The sequence below is a fragment of the Fulmarus glacialis genome, unplaced genomic scaffold (genome assembly GCF_000690835.1).
Source record: "Fulmarus glacialis isolate BGI_N327 unplaced genomic scaffold, ASM69083v1 scaffold7260, whole genome shotgun sequence".
Classification (NCBI taxonomy): domain Eukaryota; kingdom Metazoa; phylum Chordata; class Aves; order Procellariiformes; family Procellariidae; genus Fulmarus; species Fulmarus glacialis.
The window spans coordinates 170,895-195,407 of NW_009188304.1; the positions used below are offsets into that span (position 1 = coordinate 170,895).

A 24,513-nucleotide genomic window follows, 5' to 3' on the forward strand; every position below is an offset into this window, starting at 1 on the left:
AGCGTTTAATTTGATTTGCATTCATTTTTAAATGACATTTTAAACTGGTCTTGAAACGGTGATAAAAATTTGACATAAGCAGAAAATTTATTTAGTTTCAATATGATTATATCACTCATCCTTCATAGTCTAGTGTGGGCTAGCACAGCAGCAGAATGTCTTCTTGGAGCTCAAAATCAGCTGTGTTACATGAAGTACACTCATGTATTACACAGTGAAGTATCCATCTGCAGAAATCAGATCAATTACTTAGGCAGCTATCCTTATTCTAGCAAAGAAACCTCATTCTTTGAAAAAGTTTAGGGCATATTTTTGTTTCTGGAGTATTATACTGGGGAGGAACGAACTGTTTTGGTGACTGTTGGCTAGAAGCTTATTATTTATCATAGAATTCTGAGCAATATATTGATTAAAAAAGCTTAAAATATTGTTGATGGTCATAAAACTGTCCAGAACATTTTAAAAAGTACCACCAATTTAGATTAATCATCAGGTGTATGTGCTGCAGGCTTAGCACTGCTATGTAACTTCCAATTAACAGAAAGCTCATATACAGCCTCTTCCAAATTGCAGGTAGAATAAACTTGCATCTGCCTGCAAGCCCCATCATGCAAACGTATCCAAGGATTACTTGAAGAAATGGCAAAAGCATTAAAAAAAGTCTTTATTTCTCCTTTCTTTACTCATTCCTTCCACTTCCCCTTTCGTGTTATCTCGTTTTTATTAAAATCACATTCATCTTTTTACTCTCCTCAATTGGAGGACAGCACTCTACTTAGGTGGGCTGTAAGTTACCAGCAGTTTCTGGTTATACGAACACTTCAAATAAGCTCGAGAAAAGAACACACATAATGATTCAAACCTGTAGATAAATGAACTATTAAGTCTGACTTTTGACGTACGTTTTGAAAAAAATGTGAATTACGGTAGTAAAAAGCATTTCAAGTCTTAAAATAGTTTGTTTCAATAACATAAATATGCATCAGAAAAAACATTTTAAAGAGGTGGCATCTTCTCTATTTTATCATCTAGAAACATGTGTCTTGACTTCAAGCAGCTACAAATTTCAGAGAATACTTGAGAGAAGTTCAGTGTAAAAATGGTGTTTGGCAAATTTAGAGCTTAATATTTTTTAAAATTATTATCATCAAGAAAAATTTGTCAGTATAAAACAGGAGGGAGAGATTTTGTGGGGTTTTTTAAATGAAGCATTTATCTTTAGACAAAATAAAACCCACCAAACTCCAACTGGTTTTATAGCGAAAATAAATCCTTCCTCTGTTCTCATTTTGCTACAGTTCAATAATACTCCAGTTAACAGGGAAAAAAATGTCATGAGATAGCCTACAAAAAGCTAAAGAAATCAGTATACACCCTAACTCTTCAAATAAACCGAGCAATAATTAAATGCCTATTACTGCTATTCCATCAGTGTACTTAGACAGACATACAATTCTCTATCAAGTTCTAGTTACAGTAAAGAAACATAGGTTTTCAGTAAGAAGACCTCTTGACTATGAGGCAGTAAGTTTGGGTTTTACTGTATTTTAGAAGCATAAATCGTACCACTTAGATCTTTTAAAACCATGGAAAAATACCTGAGGCTGATATTCAGCTTATTTACTTTCTCTCTAGCCCACAAAACTCTATCCCACAAAACATTCTCATTGACATTTTAAGTATCTGAAAAAGGAAGCACCACCCCAATCAACTGAGGACAAAAGGCTACTCATATTCATTGTGCTGCTGCCAGCAGTCCAGCTAGATTCTCCATGGGCTTTGCATGGAACTGAATTTGCTGTGTCTTCAAATGAGAATTCCTCTAGGCCAGGGACTTGATATTTGGCTTTACTGATGCTATACAAACAAAATTATTATTTAACATTTCAACCGGAGAAAATGTCATGAAATAATTTTTGTGCATCTTTCTCCTCTTATATTGTTTCATTGATGATAAGTTTCAAGATAAAATGAGACTAAGTCAACAGGTTATGTAAATCACTATCACTCCATTCAAGCCAATGGAATTATGCTGATGGATACAAAATACAGTATCTGGCTCTGAAAACAGTACTGTAAAATTACTACCAAATTTTAAAAAGCCAGAACAAAACTACAGACCTCCAGAAAAAACAACCAATAAATAGCTTAATATTTTTAACAATTAACATTCTAAAACAGGCTTTATCAGTTATTTTCTAGTGTCAAGGTAGACAAGGAGAAATGAAGTCATTACAGTCAGTTCCTCTAGACACATTTTTACTTCAAAAGCACACAACTGTGATTCTAACCTGTTCAGATTTCACTGAAGTCCTAGAATAATTATATTAATTATGTTTTTCTGCTGCACAGAAATAAAATGTCAGCCCAGTTGTCTCCTTAAGCTTTGGATTAGATCTGGTGTCCTGTCCTCTCTACCTATTTCTTTGTATTTTTTCTTTTAAATACATTTAAATTCCTCTCATTTAAATAAGTAAGAAATCTTTGGGTCTAACATACAATTTATTTCCACTTCTTACTCGAAAGAGCTCTTGTTTCAATCAGCCCCTTCTCTCTCCCAACTTGGAACTACTTGTTGGACTTCCTATGCACTGCCCAATCTTGAAATTATTTCAGTTATAACACTGCTCATCAAAAACTTTGCTTATGGTCTGTTTGAATTTTCTCATGACCAGCGTTGATTTCACCAGTGCAGAAAAATCTTGCCTCATTCTTTCTCTGAGTTCTTAGTCTTTCACATGTAAATTAATTGATTTTAAGGCCAATAAAGATCATTAACCCATGGAAAGAATGCCTACAGTGTGTGGCACAATGCAGAGACTCTATGTTTACTGCAGATACATGCTTGCAAATTCATACAGGCACCGTCACGTTAAGACAGATAAGTCCAAAAGCTGTATAGATGTATTCTTGTGGCACCAGACCTAAGCTAGTGCTACCTGACATTTCAGTCAGTGAATGGCTATAACACTTACAGACATATTTCCTTCTGTGGACGTAACTTAGGCATCTCAATGTCCAAGATGCAAAACTGCCGTTAGTGTAAGTTGCAATGGGCAAGTCACAGAATTTGGTCAGTTCCTCCTGTATTTAAAACAAATTCTAGGACTCAAGCATCTCTTCACTGAACCAGCCAGCCTTGATCTGAAGGATTTTCTCTGAGAGAGAAAATACATCATAATTTAATTTGGCAGGGTTTTCCAGCAGCTATTCATGTTTATCATGAAGTATTATTTGTGTTTCTGGTAACTGTTTCTTACTAATAATTTCTGTGGGATAACAGCCCCCCCCATGATATGTAAGAAACTTGCTCACAGAATACACAATGGTCATGATTAGCAAAGTGGGGTATTTCGTAATTCCATTAATGTACCATCCTCTAATCTCTGCAAGTGAACAGGAGAAATAAATAGGGATTCCCTTCTGGAATGAAAGGAACAGTTCCTTGATCTTTGGAGATAACTAAGGTTTGTGGGTTACTTATCTTAGTAAATTTTTGCAGTCTTGCAATACAGCCTTATTACAATCATGGGCACTATCTGTTTCTGCAATCCTTGATTGCTGCTTCACTTAAATAACGGAGTAGAGCAGTTCTACATGTATAATTAACTACTTCCTTTTCAGAGTGACGGAGGCATGCATTCATTGACACAATATTATAAAGCATGCTGTTAGCCAGGAATTTAAACTTGAGAAAGGTTGCAAGACTCCTCCAGTCCTCTTACTGCTGTTGTATGCTGCTCTTTCACATAGATATTGAGACTATGCGTAATGCCCTTAACCGGAGCAGAAGCACTACAAAGCATACAAAAATGGTCACTGTGGATCAGACTAAATGCCTACACAGAAGAGCTGAGGTCTTGAAGGCTGTTCCTTTCCTATGATGCTACATTCCTATGGTATTTCTTGTCTTTCTTTTTGTCCTATTTTTGCCATCACTTTGCTACGAGAGTATGATAAGAGTCCTACGTGTTTATGCTTCCGAAAGAGTCCCACGTGTTTATGCTTCCGAAATGATTAGAATACATTCCTGCAAATCAATACTATGGTGCTTATTCCTGGGATTAGCATTTATACCTTTTTTCTTATCAATATGTCATTTACTTCATAATACAAGGATTGTAAAAATAATTCTCAATACATATGCATACTTTTCATCCACCTTAACCATTAGAATACAACATGTACACTGTTACCATTTAAAACATTCATTAGGAAAGAATAGGGAAATGGTAAAAAGAATATAAACAGGCAGTTTTTTATAAAGAATCCATACAGAATTCTTCCATTCCATATTCAGTATTGAAACTGGTTAAGTAATTCTATAGTTAACAAAGATGTTTGGTATTTTGGCACACGCTAAATTTTTCTAGCACAGTGCAAACTTGGAGTTATTTCGCCTTTATGCACCACTAATCACATAAGAAGGACCATTTAAAATATGTTAAAATTTAATTGAAATTGCTGAACAAATATCAATGTTAAATATGAAATCTAATTATGAAACAATATACATTTATTTACATTGGACTTTGAACCAGAAGTAAGTTAGTGTAAGCTGTTTTACAGACATGCATACTATCCAGAAGTTCTCAAAATATCTTTACGTGACTGAAAAGATCATTGTGGCTTCTGGGAAAAACTACTGATAGAGCTTAGAAATGCAAAAGTCTATGTTCTCCAGCATAGATCTTCTCAAAACTACAAGCTTTGTAAAATTATAGAACTTCTCTATTCAGCTGACCATGGCTTGTCTATTAATTTAAAAGGGAAAATCAAGTACTGAGGACCATGCAAGAACATGAATACCCATAAAGCAAAGGCACTGAAGGAAAGACAAAGAGCTGAGTTCAACATTCAGTTTGAAAAAGAGGGAAGGCCTTAGAAATGTTAATATATTCTTGGAATGAATTTCATATTTTTTTGCCCTATTTCTTGTGAAGGTTTTATTTCTTATGCTCACAATTTTTCTCTTATTGCTTGAAAGCTTCACTGAAATGTAGAGGCATGAAGACAGTCTTATGTGTGGAGCAACAATTTTGCAAGTAATCAATCTCAAAATGATTTAAGAATATCAGAAAATGAAATACTAAAACACCATGAAAATAAGCTTGACATTTTCTATTACCTCCACTCCTATTTTCCTTCCCCCACCAATAAAAAGCAGAAAGTAAGAGAAATGTTAGGATTATGTTCAGAGTGTAATCACCATAGTCAGGAAACTTGGATGAAAAGCAAGTACGTATCTCAATGTGTCTAAATAGACCTTTTTATCTTTTGAGATTTTACTGAACATAGTAGTCTTTTGAAGATTCTACAGATATATTTGCAGTTTTCAGCATCACAGTCATTTTGCATTGTTGTTTTTCTAAATAGTTTTCTAAATACTAAGCTAATGTATTAAAAGAAGTCGTAAAAATGCAACTATTTTACTGAAATGCAAAACTAAAGGAAGAAAGTAATAAGAATGTACTCTATAAATGGCTTACTTTTTAAATTAAAATCTAATTATAGGCATTTTCCATTTGAAATAAATTGCAGCTATCAAATATTTCAAGGTTCAACATACCTATGCAGCCTGTAATGTAACCTTTTTTAGAAAAGTACTTCACGTATTCTAAAAGCTACTATTCACAACAATTATCCCTAAAACAGGAAAAAAAAAAAAATAGGCACTGAAGTGCAATGCTCAACAGAGTTCATCTATGCAAATGAGTAGTGAAAGTCAAGCAGAGATGTGTAAACACTGAAGCATTTGCTGGTCAAACCACCAGGACTGGGAGTGCCAACATTGAAGCAGTCTGCTTTTTAAGGGCTGAGACCGGCAAAAAAATTTCTAACTATTATGCTGGAGAAAGGTAAAAACAGTATAGGCCGTGTACAAGATTGACCCCACAAAATAAAAGTGCAGTTTTAAATGTTTTGTGCTGACTTATGTCAGAAAGACAAAGGAGGGATTCTTAATTCAAGCTAACTACCTTGACATATTAGTCTTAGGATAAACAATAAAAATTGTGATTTTATTATATGATTTAACAAATTGAATTAAAATCTACAAGGAGGTCTAGATCAGATGCAAACCATGAGTCTGTATGTGCAGCAAGGCACAAGATTGTTTCCTTCTGGTTGAAAATCTATTCCCATCTACTCTTGGTACCGCTGGTATCCTCCCAGAGTGCATCCTAACCATGCTACTCTAGGAGTAACATGAAATCATGGCTACTCACTGGAAAGGATCAGTCACTCCAGCATAACAGTTTTCCTCAGGTGCCTGGAGGAAGGGGTGGAACTTAGAGCTGTCAGAAGAGTCAGAATTAGATATTTTCCAAACACGTCTGTTTCTTGAAACAACTTTCCTGTCCATTCTGAATTTGGCAGATATATCCATGTGTGTGGGTATATATGCACACACAGGCATCCTTACATAATAAAAATGTACTAGCAAAAGCACCAAAGTTCAATGTGTCTCACTTCTGTCACGCGTAAAAGACCTCTGTCTAAAATATAATGTTTACTTACTAAAATAAATATTATAGTAGTTATAAAAACTGTTTTTCTTAATAATTTATTTGAAACCAATTAAAAATTAAATAAAAGAAAAACATAATGCCTCCTTGCCAGTATTGCTTTTCCCAGTGAGAATCTTGACATCTAATATATATTCCTCCGATTATTTCTACAACAACACAAGCTAAAATAGCAATTGGAATGAAAAGGAAAAAAAGCATGAGATCAAATAAATTAATCCAATACTGCTCACTAATAATAGATAAACAGAAATTTTCTCCCTCTTTTTTTTTTCTTTCTTTTTTTTTTTAATTAAAGCAGCACTTCAAAGACCTCTTATGAAAAGATATAAATGCTTGATTTTGGAGCCATAAACTTCAGATTAATTGTGCAGAACAAGATGGTTTTTTCCACACTTTCTTCCCCTTTGCATACATTAATGTTCATCTAAGGTTATTTAAAAGACTATTTACGTTGCGTTTTCTTCTCACAATGTGAAAAGGCAGCTTGATATTTCACAAAAGTCAGCAACTTTCTAAAACTAGAGTTCTTTACAACACATGTATCTCATGCACCACAGATCAGAAGTTTCACTGAACTTTGCTCGCTGTAACTAATCCCAGATAAGCTACATCTTAATCTTATCGAAAACATAGAAATGGCAAAGCCACAGAAAACCAGCTGTAAATTTCTTTGAGCTGCCAAGACAACACTAACTGCTTCAACTCTAAGAAATGGTAAAAGCATGTCTGTCATATAGGCAAAGGCGATACGTCTCAGAGAACTCCAAGTACAAACATGTAAGAATCATATTGCTGTAATAGCCCCCAACTCACATAACCTGCGCTTCTTAGAAATTATAGTTGAAAATAACCACTTGCAGAATTTGCACGTACATATTTGCAGGCAGAGACAACTATATCTCCAGTTTAAGCCAGGTTATACCCTGCCTCTACTTGTTCTGTTTAATGGGCAGGAAGTGCAGTAGACTAAAAAATGACTACAAGGCTTCTGTGATTAAAAAAAAACACATGAGGAACTCAGCTGTGGAAAAAACGTTTAAACTCAAATGTTTGCTTTTCTGTAACTATGAAGCTCTAAAAAACAATGTAATTGTAAAAATATAATTGATTCTTACAGAACCCAGTTCAGTTTCCAGCTTCGTTTTCTAATAGTAAATACGGTCTTACATGTTACTTCACACACTTAGCTACAATTGTGTAAGACATCGTTTCCTTTTACTTTTTGAATAATATTACAACTTGGGTAATTTCAATTTTTGGTGTAGCTCTCAATGGAAAGGACAAACTGAACAGAGTGAAAATATTCAAATATCTAAAAAAGGTTAGGACAGGGGAAAAAAGACAAGAGATGAAACCATTAGAGAGACAGGGAGCTACTCAGTGTAATGCAGTTTGGGGTATAAATTCCCCCATATGTGTAGTGTTCATGCATATCATCCACAGAGTCAATGAATGAAATTGTTTTTAAAATAAAATCTACTGCCTTACCTGTGAAAATACAGTAAAGAACATTTACCTACCAACGAACGGCTGCTGTACTTTGAGATATTTAGTCCATACATATACTCTAAGAGCGGGTGGGCTCGTGGCCTGCCCTGGAGTGTCCCGGAGGGGTGCTCTAGTTCCTCCCCTCTTCCTGCGTGAGGCGTGACACACAGGGCAGAGCGCGTCCGCCACCACTTCCGTTCCTCCTAAACGCACAATCAAACCTGAAAGAGATTCAGAGAGAGGGGAGAGGCAGGTAGGAGGCTAATGTACATGCAGACTATACCTCTCAAAGAACACCAGTTACTGACCAGTAACCTTTCTTCTTTGAGTCTGCATGTACATTCCCGCAACGACTCCTCTGAACAGTTACCTTTGCCTTTTACCAGCCAGGAGAAGGCCTGAGGACTCCCACAAACAACTGCAGCGTCAGTCCACTGAAGGCTGAAACAGCCCTGGACACTGTTAGACTATCATAATGCTGGGTGAAAGCAAAGACAGAACTCCAGGTGGCCTTACGGCAAATGTCCAAATACCGTACAATACAGATACTAAGTTTGCCCAAAGTTCTAATAGAATTTGCTTTGGCCTTGGGGGGGGGAAGTTCCTCGGGTCCACAGAGAGCCAGAAAGCCATCTGAACAATCGTCGTGTGAAGTTAGCTGAACTTCTGGGTACTCCCATAGTGCAACAAGCAAAGAAACAAACTAAAAGACTTGGACCTGTGAAGAGAGATGATAGAAGTCCTTATGAAATCAAGAATGTGAAGCATAAAATTCAATCAAAGACACATAAGATGTTCTGTGTATTTGTATGAGTACTGGAGGACTAACTGCCTGGCTGCTCTGGAACTTTGGCACCACTTCAGGAAGGAATTTTGGATGACTGAAGAACAGATACTCTGCCCTTACAAAGGTAGTATGCAAAATGGCAGCCATAAAGACCTGTATACTTGAGCAGGAGGCTGAGAAAACTGTCACCAGATGTGCCACTTTCATAGCCGCAAGCAGAAGGAGTAAGAATTTAAGAGCTCAAAAGGGAAGGAGGAACCATTATAATGCAGTGGTTTTCCAAGACTATTCAGTCATGAACAATTCAATGCACCCTGATCAGCTCTGTTAGGAAGCTATGAGTTGTGAGGTGTGAGAACATGAGTGTACTCAATCAGAGAGAGCAACCGGTACCCTGCATACAATAAATAACCTAAAAGAGCCAAGATCAAAGCAGCAGCAAACACATCGTACAGAAAATACTGTTTTCTCATAGAGTATGCATGTCTAGATGATATTTTCATGCTACTGGCTATCATTACTCCGGAGCAGCAAGAACAGACTACTCTAGAGATTAATTAATGTTTTGACATGAAGGGTCCTGAGATTGCCACAGACTGAAGAAGAGCCAGGGAAGAGCTAAAATACAATGTCTATGGATAGTACAAAAGAAATCTCACATAGCAGCATATGAATAGATCCACTGTCAGAACAAGGGGAAATTAGTCAAAAAATAACAAGTTTGTCTTTACTGAATATTCTCTATATGTGTGCCAATTCTGGTAACTTACAATCAATATACCATAAAAGGAGAAGATGTATTTTGCAAGGCTGATCCAAGCAAAATTGCTGTATGGCTTTATTAAGCCAGGCAGCTGAACGAGATGCCAAAACAATGAGTGTATTTTAGCAAAAGCACATGCAGTATTGCAAAGAACAGACTTACTTAGGTCCTCTAAAGAATACCCCTTACAGAAACAGCAAAAGTCACTTGTATCCTCACAGAAATTTCCTTGGGGAAGTCTAGTTCATCAAAATCTAAAGAATATACTAAAATGAGCCTGGATGCAATCTCAGTTATTCTCTCTCTCTCTGTCCAGTTCAGGATTACTTTGTCATTCCTGACAGACACCTGTCTACAAAACATACTCTTAAAGATCAGTAAATGTTTTACTTTTGGACAAATGACCACTGGAAGAGTAGCTGAATAAACTGCTTTAAATGAAAATCCGAACTTTTGGAAGAAATGTAGAGATTTGGACTAAAGTATCACTTCTATCTTACAAAGGACTGTAAACAGAGTCAAAGCCACTTACATCAGGGCTTACCATCTTCCGTATGCAACAAAGAACATTGTTATGTCAAACAAGTAAGACTGTGAAGAATCAAATTAATACTCCAAATTTGAGTTAACTCTTCTATTTAAAATGGAAGTGTGATAATCACTGTAGGATGAAGAGAATTTAGACGCTACCAAACTGGTGGATGAAGTGCTGAAATAGCTGCTGGATGTATACTAGGCTCATGAGTTTTCAATGACTGTAATATTCTAGAGTATTGAGAAACAAAGCCCTCACAGAAGATGGATTCCTCCTGAAGTGAAACCATTTCCATTTTGTAGCACATGTAAAGGTTATGGACTGTTTCCTACCCTGAAACAAAATGTTCTGTGTGTTTAAATAGTCAAATATGTTATTACACTTCACTGTATGAAAACTGAGGCCTGAATGATGCGTATGTCTATTGGTCCGAATGATCAATGTGGGGGAAAAAGGCAGCATGACTAGAATAGACGCTCGCAAGCTCCTGAATTCCAGGTACCGATACTGTTCAAGCCAGAATGGAGTGACTGTGGTGACTCAGACACTGCTTTTTTTTTTTTAACCACAACAGAATAAGGGTATTGGTAGATAAGCCTAGATCTGAAATGCATGGAATTAAAAAGACATCTCCCTACCAGCTCAGATGCTCTTCCCCTCTAGAGAAGAAATCTTTGCATTTCTTGATGTTATCAACCACAGATTAATCTTTGGTGAATAATACTGTCAATATAATTGCCTATTTAGATATTCAGAGAAGTATCTGTTAAGAAGATGTGGCAGCATATTTTGGAACATCCTGAAGATAACGGATTGTAACAATTATTTTAGGGCAAGCACAACAATTCCATAGATGGAGTCATTACATAATGGATGGATCTAGCACCTCCCTGCTTGCTCATGCAGTGCACTATGATGGTGCTATTCACCCAAAAATCATTGTTCTGATCATCAGTGTATGGATGCAGAACAGCACTCCAATTTTGCCTAGCAACATTTGCTAGAAGATGCCCCTCTTTTGCAATGAAGAAGCCATCCTTACTGACATCTCTACATATTTGCAGTGGATCCCCCTACCAGCTGAGAGATTTTAAGATTACTATCTATCAGCTGTATTCATTCTCTAACACCTAATTATAATGCATAAATGTAAGATGTTTCCAGCCAACCAGTGCATGCACAGGCTGTGTGACCTAACAACTAAAGGCATGATCTTATTGTGATCTATGATTGTCCTGCCACTGCCCAGATTGTTTCAGGGAAGTGTTCTTTTGTCTTGGTGAAGCCTACCAAGCCAACAATAAAATCTTTTTCCTGAATATACATTAGATGGGATTTATCTGGTTCATCCTTCTACCATAGTGTAAAATAAAAAAGTACTTGTAGAGAACCCTGAACATTATGTGTGAGTTGATGGGGAAAGGATTCTTGCACAAATCAGGTCACTACATGTGACCTATATTTTCTCCCAGGAAAAATTACTACCGCAGACAAATAAGGAAAAAATTACAGAGTACCATTTTTAGACATTAAATGACCTTCCAGGTGTAATAATCAATGCCAGATTTAGCTTCCAGAAGATAATAAACCATCAGGAAGAAAGCCCCTTTATCCAAAACTAAGCAGTGTCCTTTATTTCTCTAAATATAAAGAAGTTACGAACATTCTGCTTTGATATATTCTTGTGATACGGATATACAAACAAAGAAGAGAAAGGTATATGCAAGAAAGGAAAGAAGATTGGAGTATTCTGGAACTGATTAGACTGTCTGCACTTCTGCATTATCTGTTGAGTAGGAGTAATCTTGGAGACTCTGCAAATGATTCTCAAAAGGGATACAGAAAGGACAAAAATCAATTGAGATTCATTGACAGTTCTTAATGCAAACACCACACTGTCAGCTGTTGAAAGCAGTGAAAAATAAGTAACTGTGATCATTACAGAAAAAAGTCTTTTCCCTATGAGCCCTTGGTTTTTTCTTATAGAGCTAGAGCACAATAGAAGAATAATAGAATGAACTAGTAATAGGCTGCCTTGCTGATTAGGTTACTGAACTCCGGAGTATAAGCATCCAAAGACTAAAATGTAGTGAACCTTTGGCACTTACAAGACAATCCATTACTGAACTAAAAATGGAATTCTCTTCAAAGGGAAGACCTTTTCAGGATTCAGTCTATGCAGAATCTCTCTTATAGGCCCAAAGGATTATAGCTATTACACAATACTGGGTGAAAGCTGATACTATAGAATTTGATGAGCTATTTTCTGCTTCCATTGCAGCTTGCAGAGGTGTCTTAACATTAGCTGATCCCACTGCAATCAAAGATTTTAACTGATTATTATACTCAGGAGAAAACTGATGCAGAACAACTCACATTAGAAAGACTTCTTCCACTAAGAGCTGAAACTTTCTGGTCATTTCTCTTTTGGAACGTTTTTGATACATACTAACAACAAAATTACTTGGAGTCAGGTGGCAATAAAAGCGTTCAAAATCCTAAAGAGATCTCAAAATCATCTTCCAACCGTTTCTGCAGCTGGTATAAATGAAGCTAAAATCTGCCAGGATACTAAGGTTGTTCAAACATGCCTTTATGGGTATTACAAATCTCTTACGCAAAATAATATGCAGAATGTCAAACAACCTACAGCATTTTTGCAGAATTCTTTGTATTGTAATCTCCATTGTTTCTAAGGTCCTAAGTTCTTGGAAATTATTTTGTGCTATACAGAAAGATATGCTAACACTTTGTTATATGACGAGGATTATATATATACATTTAAAAATGTATATCCTTCTGAACTGCGGTGGAGACAACTTTGTAAGAAGTCTGCCTAATTCGATAAGGTTGCTGCAAATGGAGCAAAGAGAAGCTTAATAAAGCAATTGCTTCATAGAAGTGATCTAGCTCAATCTAGTCTCAAAATGTAAACAAAACCATAGAGGCTAACTAGGACATGAACAAAGTTCAAAGCAATACATGAAAAGAGCTGGAAAGGACGATTCTAAGCAGAATCACTTGTCATCTCTTGTTTTTGTAAAGACATATGCCAAACTTCTATTGCTAAAATTTAAGAATCGTTAAAGAAATACTAATCCGTACTATCAAAATAAGTGAAGTACAGAATGCTTTCCGCTAAAGGAAGACCAATCCTTACAAATGCTTGCAGTGATCATACTGAGTTTCTTGACTGCTGCAGAGAAAGTCTTACTATATTCAGAAATGCCTTCCAGTCTCACGATTTCCAACACGCTGGTTCTATTTGCAACTATTGGTTCTGTGACTGAGAGTTTTCAAACAAACACTACTAATTCCAGAGTAAGAAACACTTGCGCTAAGCATGTAATCTATACAGGTACTCTTAACACTTAATCTTGAATGAATGATGGCTTAATTAAGTACGTGTTCTGGCAACGAATATATTTGTACCATATGCTTCAGTTGCAAAATCAAGATCTGTGCCAGAACCAAAAGCTGCAGCACTGAGGGAATAGTCGTTGACGAGTGAAGCCCTTACAGTGTCTGCTTCAAGAGGAATTAATGATATATAAACTCTAACTACTTAGCACAAGGCAAATTAAATCTTAGTGTCCTATTTACTAAAATGTTTTCTTACAGTTTAAGTTCTAAACCTCAAATGATTTCTATTGTGCTAATCTTAGCAGACATTTCTCACCGTAAGTAATCCTTTTGAGATAAGCATTTCAGAGAGTATTTTTCAAATTTATTTTGAAATTGCTTTCACTTACTTCATCTGAAGTTTATATTAAACCTTCATGACTATCTAGAAGACGACATTATTTTAAATGTTACAATTAATATACAGATATCACAATTATTCTTTATACTTTCATAAATGGGTATTTCATGCCTCTCTCCTCCTGTTTCCCTTGAAAAAGAATGGAGAGAGAATATATACACAGGGTTTTTTTGAGTACTTTTCCAAAAGGATAAGCAGGGAGACTCAGTAATTATGGAAATGTTTAAGGAGTATAGTTGTAGGTACAGCAGGTTCTAGTGAAAAAAGTGCATTGCCATTGTTACTGATGCGCTCAGTAACAGATAATAATCAGACAGATAGTGGAGGTTATGCATACGAAATGTCTGCTGCTTCACAGGAACAGAACCCTCCTTGCTAAAGTGTGAATCATTTCTAGAGTTGTGAAACCATGGAAAGCCCTCTGGACTAGGAAGTACTTGTTTGTTATTTTAAAGATATAAGAAGACACACATGGTAACCTTTACGAGAATCCCAAGTTATTTACATACTTCAAAAAAAAGTTGCATAAGAAACGATGAGTCTTTCCAACTGTGTATCACCTGCTTTATATACTATTATTCTAACATATGGTCTGTTACATGAAAATGTTTATACAAGTTATTTTTGGTTTTTTAATTGCGAAACTTACCTTTCTGGACATGTTAAAATCACATTACAGTCACCTGCTTAATGCAATTTAGAATAAAGCCATCATCTCAATAATTAAAAATACCATATTGCCCCTTTCAAAGAGTTGTATCATCTCCACACATTCTACTTTGAGGATTATGATGCATGCAGTACACGTTATCTCTGGATTACTGCTCTCCCTTGTAGAGACAATTGCCACTTTAGTGCTGGAGAGTGATGAAGAGCCCACACAGGCAGCAGAGTCATTCAGATAGTACTTTCAGTAAGAGGGAGTAGGTGGAATTAGTGGATGAAGGAGAGTATGCAATAAATTTTATCTGTAAGCAAGAACTGGGCAATGCCCTCCGGAAATTAAGGACCACACAATGTTCTATTTATAATGCTTCTAATATTGTAGTGATCCTGACCAGGAAACCATTGTACATCAAGGAGTTAGTGATTCACATAACAGCTCCCCTGCAGTTCCCACAGCAGGCTGTGCTGTGCTCCATGTCGAGCGTGGCCTTCAGGCCTGTGTCATTCTGCACAAACCCCTCGGCCAAAGGACAGACTCAGCCACCCCATTGTAACGGAGGAGCCTGTAGGCAGCTCCCACTCAGTATTGGTGATTATGCCACCAGCATGGCCCTTCCTTTATGTAGAAGTGTAGCAAGAATTTCTCATGAGTGGAGAAATCCATCCAGGGATTGATTCGATGCTGCACGAACACACGGTTCCCAGCATCTGAAGGGAGTAAGATTTACTTGCTATCTATATGTCTCCTCGTATTCTGCTTTATTAAAGCAGATATTTTATTAAGCCATTTGTTGTCAGGCCTTTCTTATTGAGATCCAGAAAGAACCTGGCACCGTCCCTCTCTCACACTCCCCAGCCCCGGTGCAGAACAAACACACACCTAGAATTCCCTTTTCATTTCAACACTCATCACTTCTGACTCCACAGAAGGAAAAGCCCTTGGTTTTTTTCTTGCAACTCCTAAGCAAGTCTTTTCTGTCCTGTAAGAGTTCTCTCTCCAGACCTGGTAATATCTGTGATATTTGAAGACATTAAAAAGAGATCAAAGATTTTTTTCTTCTGCTAAGAGTTATAAATCTGTGGTTAAAGATCAGGTCTACCAGGAATCCAACAATTCTATAGCAGCAACATTCCAAGAACTTTTACATTTGTACCCATGAATCTAAGCAATGTATTTGATACTTTGTCCACTTAGAACTTTTGGGTTTGGAGCTGTAACCATCCGTACCGATCAACTCTAAAAAATGAAGCCAATTTCCAAGCCACTATAGCTATTCCTTCCTAAATGTCACAGATCATTTAGTAGCCCATTAAGTCTCTAGCTGCTGTTTCAGCTTTCACTTCTGTCTAACTCCAAAAGCAGAGATATTTTTAGTAGAAAACTCTAAGCATTTTTTGTCTGTCACCCAAATTTCAAAATATCTCCAAGAAATCATCATAAGACCATTGGCTACAGCAAATATATTTCATTGGAATGAGCAGTATACAGCTCTCTACACAAAAAACAACTGTACAGACAAAAACATTTTTTGTCAGACAGCTCCTTTTCTATCCCATTCTTTGGATTTTGGGAAATTTGAGTTTCATGTATTTTTGAACCTTTAGGAAAAAAACCAATAATAATCATGATAAAACTGAGGCACAGAAAAGCAGACTACCACTTCATTTAAATATACTCAACTGAAGGTTATAACTAGCAAGTTAACATCTGGCCATCCTCATTTACAGTACTGACAAAAGAATACTATTTTGCTCAGGAAATAATTGCAGGCTAAGAGAATAAACAGACTTCACCCCTTCAGGCTCATTTTATTATAATGATGTTTTTGTAGGGAGATATTAAATTTCTCACTGACCTACTTGTAGAAAAATCTTCATCAGTAATCTCTGTTCTTTGGATAGATTTCAGTGTCCGACTGAGGTCTGGTAAGAAAATATTTAATTCTTTTGCAAACTCTGTACTTTAGATGTTACCTTCAGCTCCCTGCAGATAATCTAAGATGGAGGAGAGAGGTAAATCAGGTTTTCATGGGGAGTTTTGTGTAAAAGAAACAGCAATGATCTCGAGAACCATTTTAAATTAACCTTTCTAGAAGGGACATCAGAAAGATTGCTTATGCCACAGTTTCAATTTTAAATTGACTTTGTTATTTTTATTTTTTATTAGTATCGTTAAGCTATTATCCACCCTGTGTGTAAAATAAACTCACTATTTGGATACTATTTGTCAGTGAGCTTGATGCATTGCAACTTATTCCTGATTTTGAAACCTACAAGGTGAAGTGACTTAAGTGAAATACAGTAAGTGTGTGGCCAGAGAAAAACTTGTGCACAATTTGTTAATTTTAAAGAATTAGGTTGTGCCTGTTGATGATAGAACAGATTCTTAATTAAGACCACAAAAAGGGATAAAAGTGGAAGGCAGTTGATTACATGTTCATTCCATGCTTCAAACATACTCAAAATACATAATTATAAGGATAGTTAGAAAGAATATTTCCTTTGGTTTTCTTTCCCAGAAAAACTTGTGCACAATTTGTTAATTTTAAAGAATTAGGTTGTGCCTGTTGATGATAGAACAGATTCTTAATTAAGACCACAAAAAGGGATAAAAGTGGAAGGCAGTTGATTACATGTTCATTCCATGCTTCAAACATACTCAAAATACATAATTATAAGGATAGTTAGAAAGAATATTTCCTTTGGTTTTCTTTCCCTACATGTAAGTGCTCAAACATGTCCAGTACTGTTTTCATTGGTAGAGATCTAGCAGAGCAAATTTAAAAATCCTTTCAACAAAAGCTCGTCTGAAATTAGCTATTTATTCCACCACAGAGGAAAACCCTTATTTTTTCCTTTTATTTTTCAGTTTGTATATTATGAGATTGCCACGGTTTTAGATGAACTGCAACATAATTAGCTCAGTTTCTGCCATTGTCAAGACTATGTCTCTGCTAAAATAATACTTGTCCAAATATAGGATTGTTTTTTAAAGAGTTTAATGTACTAAAATTGTGCAAAAAAAACCTGAAATACAAAATATTCTGAAAACACACACACAAAAATATTATATTAAAATGTATATGTTACTTCATATAAAATATTTAAATATAAAAATACATCGTAAAGGTGCTTGGGTACCCAAATACATGAGGTGTATCTCAATTGTTTTACTTATAGCAAAATGGTAAATGTAGGGAACTGTGCCATTATGATTAAAGCTTCATGTCTGTATACCAAATATTGGCTGAACAGTCAGAATGTGTGCCCTAAGTGCTTTCCATAGGTAGGTCTGCAGAAAAGACTTAATCACAGGAAAAACTCATAATTCCCCTTTATCTGTGCCCTTCTATTGCTTATTTCTTTTTCTGGGTCCCTGAGAAGCCAACTCAGGATATCGTGCATGTGAAAACTTTAATTACACTTAGAGCATAATACTTCACAAATACCCATTTTTTCATTTTTGAAACACAACCATCCCTTTGGTTTTCTCACCTACAGAAGCATTCACAGTTCTGAACAATACTTAAAGGTATTTGGAGCTTTTGTATAAAGCAGTTCTTTACATTTCCCTGATTTTAAACATAGGCATCTTTCCTTCAAAAATGCCTGAGGATAATTGCCTGTTGTCTTTTACAGCCTCAAGGTACTCTGTGAAACTGAAGCATTAGCTTCAGAGTCCCAAATGACACTCAGCTTTATTTTACACACTGCCTTTTTTATATAGCATTATTCCCTAGAATTTTTTATTGAAATATAGAACACTTTCCTTGCTCCAAATACATAAAGAATGGTTGTTTTCTGTTTTATCAAAGGAGGACAAGAATTTCAAAACATCTTGACGTTAAGCTCTTACCTTCATAAGGTATCCTCAGATACATAGCTTTATTTTCAGGAATGATAAATGTTAGGTAGTTCTCACTTATTCAAATTATGTTCGACTACCAAGACCACTTCATTGGTAAGAATGCAGAAGAACCCTTTAAAGTGACAGGACTGAACAGTATAAATTTCCATAGGGGATCAGCCTATTTGTTAATAGAGAGGTTTATGTCATCATGCTACTGAAGCAACACAGTGAAACGGTTACAACATTTGTAATTTTAAAATACAAGGCTATTTTGATAGAGCATAACAACAGTAACAAGCAGATGATAAATAATAAGAGAAAATAGAAATGTCAGCCTATGAAGAAATGGTTAAAGTGAACATGTGTTACCTTTGCAGTCTTAACATTCCACCTAATCTTGTCAGAATGATGAGGCAGCTGAAATCGAATGCAAACGTTTCTGACAGAACAATCCTAGAAATCCTTGTGTATTTTTTATAAGAGAATATTTCAAAAAGTAAAACTCTCGAACGGCGACACCTTTACTGAACTCTGATGATTCAGTGGCATTCTCTCCCTTACACGTTTCTCTGAGGACAATTAAGTCATATCATTTCTGAAATCCTACTGTAATTGAAAGGTACAGAAATGGTGTTACAGTAAGTAAAATCAAAATGCCAGCTATTTTATCATGGAGGTATCCAGAAAAAGAACATATCAAAAGCACAGGGACAATTAAAAAGAGAAACATTAATCTTATATTAGTGTTTAACTTGAAAAGAGTAGTTTTTCTTGCCTAGATAGGTGCATGCTAGGAAACACTTCCATAGGGAGCTCAAAGATATTCCAGAAGAGCAAATATTGTGACTTCAGCCACAGCAAATTACATTACATGTATTGTAATATCAAAACATTCTGTTTAGCAAGCTACTTAATCTTACATCCAAATATATAATATTACTGTTGTCCAATCAAATACATAATCAGTGTTGTCCCCACACATCATGGCAAAAATAATTGGCTTTTGTTACAACCATAGCTCTCTGAGATAATTTGTCCATATCAATTCCACTTCCTTAGGAATCTGATGCCTGCACCCAAGGCGGACCCACTTCATTCAGGCAACACCTGCACCCTGCACTCGTGCCTGTCTTCTCCTCACCCTGTGGCATCACTTCTTAGCTCCCTTATGTAAAAGCCACGAAAAAAAATAGTTCTATAAACTATGGCTCACACAAACTAAACAACTAGATAAAATATGGTGGTTATCAATGCTAATTAACACAATAAGGCTTGTTATCTCAGAAAAAACCAGAGGAAGCTCTTGGGAAAGCTTTTTTCTCCTGTGTGCTTGTGTTACAGGAGCAGACTTCAGGGGAAGAATTCCCTTCAGCCTGTTAACATCTCTGCTGGGCTTCCTTACTTAAAACTGTTGTTATATAGTATTTTTTAATGTGGAATAGATCTCTTCCTGCAATTTTTTTCTGGATCCTTTTAACAATCTATTGTCAAGAGGATTTTCATTAAGATACCAATGTGTTCAAGTAACATTTCTGTGGTTTATTGCAATTTTCTAAACACCTCACATGAAATTTTGAATGCTGGGTGATTTTCAGTAAACTGTGACAGGTACAGAAGTAAAATAACAACTTGATCGAAACCAAACTTATGTAAACCAAAAGTGTGGGAGAATTCAAAATGCCTCTTAAGAATTCTATTATCTATGGAGTGATTAGTACTGAGCAATCTAGAAACCAGATAATCAGGGCTGTTTTTCATCACTTACTGTTGTGATGCTCCCTGAACCAGTAAATCATTTCAATAGTTTAGAGTAGCCGTCTCCAAAATGGGGTGCATGCAGAATGATGACCAACCTGGTCTCCTTCTATGACAAGGTGACCCGCTTAGTGGATGAGGGAAAGGCTGTGGATGTTGTTTACCAGGACTTTAGTAAAGCCTTTGATACTGTTTCCCACAGCATTCTCCTGGAGAAACTGGCTGCTTATGGCTTGGATGGGTGTACTCTTTACTAGGTAAAAAACTGGATGGATGGCTGGGCCCAAAGAGTTGTGGTGGATGGAGTTAAATCCAGTTGGTGGCCGGTCACGAGCGGTGTTGCCCAGGGCTCAGTCTTGGGGCCAGTTCTGTTCAATAACTTTATCAATGATGTGGATGAGGGGATCAAGTGCACCCTCAGTAAGTTTGCAGACAACATCAAGTTGGGCAGGAGTGTTGATCTGCCACACCTTGAATACTGTGTTCAGTTTTGGGCCCTTCACTACAAGAAGGACATTGAGGTGCTGGAGCGTGTCCAGAGAAGGGCAACGAAGCTGGTGAAGGGTCTGGAGAACAAGACTTATAAGGAGCGGTTGAGGGAACTGGAGTTGTTTAGCCTGGAAAAGAGGAGGCTCAAGGGAGACCTTATCGCTCTCTACAACTACCTGAAAGGAGGTTGTAGTGAGGTGGGTGTTGGTCTCTTCTCCCAAGTAACAAGTGATAGGACGAAAGTAAACGGCCTCAAGTTGCACCAGGGGAGGTTTAGATTGGATATTAGGAAAAATTTCTTCACTGAAAGGGTTATCAAGCACTGGAACAGGCTGCCCAGGGAAGTGGTGGAGTCACCATCCCGGGAGGCACTTAAAAGATGTGTAGGTGTGGCACTTAGGGACATGGTTTAGTGGTGGACTTGGCAGTGTTAGGTTTACGGTTGGACTCGATGATCTTAGAGGTCTTTTCCAACCTAAACGATTCTATGATTCTATGATCCACTGGGGTGCAGGGAGAAAATATTAGAATATATCTATATTGGGGGGTGCGTGCTTAAAAATTTTTTACTGATGGGGTGCACAATCAAAACACTAGGTCTAGACTTTTTTTTTTTTTTTTTTAATAATCTGCCAGCATTGGGCATTCTATAAGTACTTAGCTCAGATAACAGTGTTTCATTGGTAATGATGAGACTATACAATGAATTTCACATTATTTGTAACCTTGATATATTGTGGTATGAGAATATATGTGCTGGAGGCTGGGGACACGTCTACCATAGCCTGTTAGTTCAAAACGGCAGTGCACTTTTGACAGCTCTCTGCTTACCAGACTTTGGTTCATATCACAAAGTAGTCTTTAAGCATATGAACTGGACTCCTTTCAGATTAAACTTATTTGGAAAATGGACTTCAGCAGCACATGTAATCCACTCCAGCTGTTAACAGGCACACAGTTCACAGAATCATACTAGAAGTAGTTTGAAATAAATCATACCAAAGAACATATGATGTGGATGCTGGATCTCCAGCGCCAAATGCTTTACTTTTTATTGGTTTGCATGACTTGGTAACACAAACATGGCTTGAGATAAATGTTCAGTTCTTGGCACTAGGAATGCGGTGGCTAGGGCTAAGGAAGGCATTTTTAACTTTGTCTCCACATGCTTTGCTTTGATTTTGTTTAGCTAGAAGACATCCATTTGTGAAAGCCTTTAGGACATCAGTTAAGCCAACATTGCAGCTCCGTGCACTGTCAGAGATGAGATGAGCCACTTACCCGACATACTCAATAAAACATAGAATCCACTTAAAACTTTCCATTTTACATCTGTGCTCAGATACAGCTCATCAGCATGAAATCTCATCTAGATGAATCTTGTGCATCTGATAAAAAAAAAGCATCTCAGCAAACAAAATGTGTCTAGCCACATGGTTCAACATGTCTGTTAATACTGTTTTACACCATTCCCTTAAGATATTTCCTTGAAGGAAGTTTTTGGTTGGTTTTCTGTTAAAAACATTTCATGTTTCCTATTCTGTTTTAGACAGTGGACCTTACATATGATAGGGTGCCCTTATTAATACGATTAGGGCACCGCAAAAAAATCTAATTATCAGAGAAGTTATTAGGTGTAATCACACGTTGAAGTACTAAGCATCACTCTATTAATACAGTTTACAAGCTTGCATATCACAGGGAGGTGTGTGTAGTCTTTGGTGTCTTCCAAGTGTGTTTTTCCAATCAAGCCAATAAAACACAACATAAAAAAGCATCTAGATAGAAAACATGCTATGAAAGCAAAATAAACTACACTATTTTAGCAGAATTATCTGCAGTCTACCAGTTACAAATCTTTATTCAGAAAAACACAATCTATTGAACTGGTTTCTGATGGAGAGATGACTGCTGTGTTATAACCAGATACGGTTTCAGCTTCAGCAGTTTCAAGTGAATGCTTTCTGTTATTAGGAACTCCTTTCTTCCCCCCCCTCCCCTCTACAATCAGTGGATTATCAACCAATAGAAGATATATAGTCAAAGCTTCAGCGCTTGCTTTCAGGCAGACTTACAATTTGCATAAATTAAGCATGAGAGTTAATTTTAAAAGTGCAGTAGAAATAAGGAAGAATAGAAATGCAACCAAATGTGCCACTTGTGGACGTTTCTGTCTCAGTCTCTTTATCTGCTCCTCATATGGAAGTGCTTCTATAAATTAGATAAGTTTTATAATCTGACTCTAAATTTTTTCCAGCTCTACTGTGTCATTTTTGTGATTAGGGGATCAGCCCTTCACACACCATTGTATATGGTGGGGCACCAGAGACTCCTACATAAATGAAAAGGTTTTGCGTTCCGGTCTTGGTTCCTTTCCTAATAATTCCTCAGTCTTTTTTTTTTTTCTCCCCTTCAGTTGCTCTGGAACATTGAGCTAATAGCAACCACCTTAGCACACTTCTCATTCTTGGATCTCAAAAGTCAAATTAGAGCCCCTTATTTTATATGCAAATTTAGGATTTTTTCACACCTCCCATACACATCACTTAACATTTACCTCCATTGAATTTCATCAAATGGTTTGTCACCCAATCTCTCAGTATTTCAATGTCCTTATTTGCAGTTATACTTCATTTCTCTGCAAACAATAATTTTCATAACTCCCTAAGACACCACCTGTAAATAGCTGTAGAACCTGAAGGTTTTTTTAAAAAACAAAACAAAACAAAACAACTGATCTCCTTTTTTCCTATATATACAGTACCAGTATTCGCCTATTTTGACAATCATAAAAAGAAAGAACTTTCAGAAATCTATTTACCACAAGAAAAGATCATGCTGTAGATCTCCCTCAAACTCAGTCAAGCCCCTAACCATTTACGACATTATCAGTTATGATAGGACAACATTAAATTTCTTTCACAGATCTCAAAAAAAGAGTTCCAGAATACATTCTTATAGGGTAAATATAACCAAACAAAACTTAATGTAAAAGGTCACATGGAAAATGAGTAGGGCTTTTACATAAACTCGATTTATTTATAACTTGCCAAAAGCTATTTGCTGCTTAATGAAGCTGAGCTATGTTTTCTCCTCTCATTCAGGCTAAGTAAGATCCCATTTAAGAACTGACTTTTCCAGTGAGAACGGAAGCCACTGAAAACATTGCCCAGTATATCGGGTCAGATGAAAAGCACAAGAACTGTGTTAGAGCAAGTAAGAAGATGCCCCAAGACCTTACTAGGTTTCAGGTGATGACTGGTACAGAGATATGTATTTAGCAGAAATGGAAAATGAAAGAAAGCCAGGAGGAAGTCAGAGAAAATTGGTTACTATGGCCACAGAGAGAAGCAGAGATATTTTTTATGCTGGGAAACAACACGACATTTGAAATCTCTTGTTGTTTGTTTCTAATGTATTTAGTGAAGAAAAATTTAATAGACAAACAGGATGGTGGTAATGAAAAATTTGACACACATTAATCTCCCCTCTTAAGGGCAACAGCACTGAGAATGCTTAAATGCTGGGTAACCAGAAAGGCTTGAAAGATCAACAATATACTGGTTTGTCTTGTAAGTTAACTTTCAGCTATTTTTCTTTTTTCATCCGACAGATACTTCCCTCCTTGCAGAAGAACTACAAACTATTTTGTTTGCTTTGGAAAGTAAATAATAATATTACTAAAATGATTTTATGTCATTGGCATGGCATTTCAACTTACATGGATGCACTATATTCCTGCCCTTCCCTTCCCCATGCTGCAATATTCCCTGATATGCAAAACACAGGCTAAACTTCTTTTGGATGTTCATAAGACCAAATTTCACAATAAAATATAAAATGCATTAGTTTAAATCCTTCTCACATTAGAACAGGAATTAGTAACA

At 36.5% G+C, this 24,513-nt stretch overlaps 1 protein-coding gene across 1 annotated transcript in view; it reads right to left on the reverse strand.

Annotated features, from left to right (window-relative positions):
• Positions 1 to 24,513, reverse strand: part of GPHN (gephyrin) — a gene marked incomplete at its 5' end in the record, with an annotated part of 202,461 nt that overhangs the window by 141,566 nt on the left and 36,382 nt on the right. The window lies entirely within an intron of this gene.